Source organism: Coenobita brevimanus, chromosome 29, assembly GCF_032717465.1.
Source record: "Coenobita brevimanus isolate Jiangsu-jjx chromosome 29, ASM3271746v2, whole genome shotgun sequence".
Lineage (NCBI taxonomy): Eukaryota > Metazoa > Arthropoda > Malacostraca > Decapoda > Coenobitidae > Coenobita > Coenobita brevimanus.
The window spans coordinates 38,140,175-38,145,686 of record NC_136982.1 but is presented as its reverse complement, the minus strand read 5'-3'; positions in this window follow the sequence as shown (position 1 = coordinate 38,145,686).

Genomic DNA, 5,512 nt, shown 5'->3' with positions numbered 1-5,512 from the left:
TTTCCCCCTCTGCTTCTTGTACTTTATCTGTCCCACCTCTCTGCCTTATATTTTCACTTTAATACCCACCCAACTCCTATTTTAGTGCCATATAGTCACTGAGTGGCTTGGTGCTAGCTTTCATTTTTTTTTTTTTTTTTTAAATAATCCATTCCATTCAATGACTAAGTTATATGGCACTAACTTGGGTGGGTATTGAAAATATATGTCAGAGGTGCAACAGATAAAGTACAAGAAGCAGAGGGGGGAAAAGGGGAAGGATTTTTAGTGGGCTTTTACGACAAGCAGGGATACTGAGGAAGTATTCTATCCCCCCCTCCCCGAGGGGAAAGGATTCGTGAGATAACCGTGACTGGGAGCTGGCTTAGTTTCCATTGATAGTACCCCTCTGGGGAGGGGGGACAATACTTCCTCAGTATCCCTGCTTGTGGCAAAAGGGGCACTTTAATCTCCATCCTTCCCCTCTTCCCACTCTGCTCCTGTACTTTATCTGTCTTACCTCTCTGCCTTACATTTTCACTTTAATACCCCTCAAACCCTCTTCCATTATAGTGCCATGTAGTCATTGTTTTAGCTTGGTACTGGCGCTTATTATTCACCTCCTCTTGTACTTCATGTGTCTTATCTCTCAGCCTTATATTTTCACTTTATTAACCACGAAACCCCCTTCCACCTCAGTGCCATATTTTCATTGGCTTGGTGCTAACTTTTGCTTTTTTTTTAAATTACTGTATTCAATGCATTTCCATTGATAGCACAGTATATAAATGTATCCTGTGCTACTGGACACGACAGGGTTTATGTTACTGCACATGTGTGCAGATTTAAATAAACGATTGGTATTAAAATATGCCAATCAGTGATGTGTAGTAATGTACCCAATGTGCTGAATAACCTAACTTAGGATTTTTTTTTTAAATTTCCCATAACAACTAGTATCTGAAGTGATCTCAGTAACGTAACTGATAAGCTTTTTTACTTTATCATTATCCATTGAATCAGTAGCAGTGCTGTAACAGTGTGAACAGGACACTTCACTAAGCATACCCTACTGGAGTGCATACTGTTTTCATAGTGTTTGGAGTTAAAAGTACTTTTCCATAAATGAAATTCAGAGGCTAATTTTTATTTCACATTGACTGAACTTGAACTATACTGGACTAGCCTAACACTCTTATGTGAGATTTCTCAAAACTAAAGGGAGATGTAAGATTTCTCAAACTAAAGGGATTGGATTGGATAATTGGAAAAAAAAGGAAAAGGAAAAGCCAGCACCAAGCCACTTATTGACTCTATGGCATTTAAAAGGAGTTGGGTGGGTATTAAAGTGAATATATAACGCAGAGAGGAAGCTATCTAAGTATGTTTGTAGACGATGCAAAAATTCAAAAGAAAATTACTAACAGATTCTTGCAAAGAGCTGCAAGAGGAATTGAACAAGCTTCATGAATGGAGCAATATATGGCAAATGGAATTTAATGTGGATAAGTGTCATGTAATAAAATTTGGTAAAAGTGAGAAAAGACCAGATTGGTATTATAAGTTAGGAAGATCAACCCTACACATATCAGAAAAGGAGAAGGACCTAGGAGTAATTATCAGTAACAGACTATCTCCTGATGATCACATCAGTGAGAAGGTACGAAACATGTATACATTGCTTGCTAATATGAGAATAGCATTCACGTATATAAATGAAGATATGCTGAGGAAGATATTCATCAGACCAACTCTGGAGTATGCATCACAGTAGTCTGGAATCCTCATCTCAAAAAACACAGATAAGATTGAAAAAATACAACGGGCCACTACAAGGTGGGTATCAAGCTTAAGGGATTTAAGTTACTGAGAAAGACTGGAAAGATTGAATTTACCAACGCTGCAGGAGAGGAGGAGACATGATTATGCTATATAAATGCATATCAGGGGAACAGAAAATAGACATAAATGAATATATATCATATGTGTGAAGCATCAGCAAGAGGACATTGCAAAATACAGCATAAAAAGAGAGGTGATAAAGATGTAAGGAAATTCAGTTTCCCTAATAGGACAATTGATCAGTGGAATGCACAACCGAATGAGGTAGTGTGCCAAAACTATTTATAATTTCAAGGATATGTATGATAAAAACGGTTTAATACATGGGACAGTACGAGCTTGACTCATTCCTGTAAAGATACAAAGCTAAGGCAATCCTCACGCCTAAGAGATTAGATAACTCGTCCCCAGATGATTAATTATAATTATGTTTATCCAACCTAACTCATTCATACCTTAGAAATTCGAATTTTTACTGCTTTCCGCCTAACCTAATTTAATTTAAGTGCGAAAACTACCCGAGAAAGCTTTGAGACAAATGATATGAGACGCCGGAATGACCATTTGCCGTTTGTAAACAAAGGGCGAGAGGCTCCGATCATGTTACCCCTACAGAGATCAGAGGACAAATGGCATGTTTGTGGCGGCCTCTGGCAACTCCCGCGCATGCGCCGTAGGGGGCGGACAGGGGGACAGATCATAACACTACACCGCCAAACGTGATTATATTTGCCACCGAGAAACGGAATGGCCAGACAGTGAATCAGTGAAATGGACTCTTCCTTGTCCATTTTTTATCCCAACCTACATGATCGGACACCTTGCGTCAGGAACGGTATTTTATGGCCTCTGTATGAATGTAGTCTTAGTTCGGTTTATTTTTGCTTCCTCCAGATGATTTTATTCAATTTAATAAAGATTTCTCGCACTAAAGGGACTGATGAAGCCTGTATCTATCCTCTCCAGTTCGGTGTCTCTCCTAAGTCGAATCCAATAGTCTAGGGATAGCAAAAATAACATGAAATCACGCCACTGGATTTTTAGGGATTAAGTTCCATGTTCTATGTGGTATGAGTGGCTTCGTAGATCTTCCTTAACAACTTATTTGCATATCTTTAACATTTTCTACGTGAATTACATTGCTTGAGTACCTACATGCAAGATGACACTGAGGCTTAATGCACAGAATAAACCGCAATAGAAGAGATGTAAAGAAATTCTCCTCTCTACTTAGAATATGACAAGGTGTATTTGATTCAGTGGTACTTGCAGTGATGATGTTGGTCAGTTTACTACCTCCAATCTCCGCATCGCACATCATCATCACATCTTTCCACCATCACTAACATACAACAGGATTTTAAGATATGTGCAAAATTAATCGCCTAAAAAGAGGTGATCCAAATCTCTTCAGCCGACAGTAATAATTATAACCTATTTTTTTTCCTGGCATCTAAAACAGAATGTCTTTATTTTTCTTTTCGTTTTATATTACTTGGAACTTGGTATACACACACACACACACACACACACACACACACACACACACACACACACACATTATATATATATATATATATATATATATATATATATATATATATATATATATATATAAAGTCTTTAGTTCTTTCTTTTTGCCAAAGTGAGAAATTGCTAAGGAAGGAAGTGAAGAAATTTAGAAAATGCGACGAAAAAAGGTAGCAGAGTTGGACAGGAGGAGGACTGAGGTGAGAAGGGAAGGGAAGGGAAGGGAAAGGAAAGGAAAGGAAAGGAAAGGGAGGGAAGAGAAGGGGGTGGAGTAGCGGGCATTGATAAGGGGAAGGAAAGGGGGTAGAGGGGGCAGTGGTAAGGGAAGGAAAGGGGGTAGGGGGCAGTGGTAAGGGAAGGAAAGGGGGTAGGGGGCAGTGGTAAAGGAAGGGGAAGAGAATGAAGGTGGGCCATGACAGAAAGGTAGACGGGTGGGGACTAAGGGGACGGGACGGGAAGGGAAAGGGAAGGGGGTTGGGGTGTGGGAGGAAAGGAATGGAAGGAGGGTGGGGGAAGAAGGGAGGAGAAGGGAAGGAGGGTGGGGGTTGGAGGAAAAGGAGATGGGAAGCAGGAGTTGCAAGGAAGAGAAGGATTGTTTGTTGGAGGGACAGTGGTTGGGAGGAAGGGAAGAGGGTGAGGGGGGGAAGAAAGGAGTGAGACGGAGGAAGAGAGAGGATAATTAAGGAAGGAAGGATGAGGGGGAGGGGTGGAGAAGGAAGAAGGAGGCAAGGGTTGAGGAAATAAAGAGAAGGGGGATGTGGCGGAGGGGAGGAAGAGAGAGAGGTTGAGGGGTGGAAAAGAGAGGAAGTGAGGGGTGGGGGAGGAAGAGAGGAGTGAGGAATGGGGGAGGAAGACAAGGGGTGAGGGGTGGGGGAAAGAGAAGGGGGAGGGGGAGGAAAAGAGGGGGGAGGGGGAGGAAAAGAGGGGGAGGGGGAGGGGAGGAAGTGAGAGGTGAGGGAGGAAGAGAAGGGGTGTGGAGTTGGGGAGGGAGTGAGGGAGGGAGTGAGAGAGAGAGAGGATGAGGGATAGGGGAAGGAAGGGAAGGGAAGGGGAATGAGGGAGAGAAAGAGAGGAGGTGAGGGGTGGAGGAAGAAAGAGAGAATTTAGAATTTAGACAGTTTATTGAGACAAACAGTTATACATACATATACGTATACAGGTATATCTATATATTACATTATCACCTCAAAAGGATGAGGACGCTGAGCTACTCTTCACCCTACTCCGAGATATTACATACTAACATAAGAACATAATGTACTTTTCACCCTGCTCTGAGATATTAAATAAGAGCATAATGTACTCTTCACCCTACTCAGATATTTTGTTCAGTTACTCTTACATTACCATATAGCAATGTCTGCTTAAGTATGTGTTTGATGTTTTTACAATTCATTATACTTCCTATTTTATGGTTATTGAACATCCAAACGACTTGTTTGGTCACTGAGTCTACAGCAGGATTTCTAAACTGCGCTAATTTTGAGCAGTGAAGTACATAGTGTTGCAGGGTGTGGGCTCTGGGTTCATTACACAGTCTGCAGCACGTTTTATGATCTGGCGTATCCACTCCAAGCTGCCACAGATATTTATAGCCTAACCTTAGTCTAGTGCATACAGAATCTTTCCACTTATTTCTATATTTTCCATATATGAAGTGGGTTCTCAGAGCAACGTTAGTATAGTGATACATAGTTTCACTACTAGAATGTTGCTGCTCCATTCTCTGATTTTCCTCTTGACCTTGTTTTGTTCTTATTATAGTTTTAATCTGTTTCAAGGTTAGTTGGCATACTACATCTATGTCTTCTTTCTCTGCTGCATTCTTGGCTAGTTCATCAGCTCTTTCGTTACCTGGTATTCCAACATGGGATGGTATCCATGTGAATGATATGCATCTACCCGATTGCTTGAGCTGATGCAGAACAGCTCTACACTGGAAGACTACGTCTGCCAGTGCAGGTGCTGTGCTCTTAAGGGACTCCAGTGCTCCTCGGCTGCCTACGAAGAAGCACACGTCTCCTTCACCTCCTGTGATCTCCCTGAGGCCGTATAATATTGCATATAGCTCTGCCTGAGTGGAAGACACATTGTTGCTTATTCTAAAATTTATTTCGCTCTGTACACATGCACTGTCTGCTTTATCTAATATTACGATCCC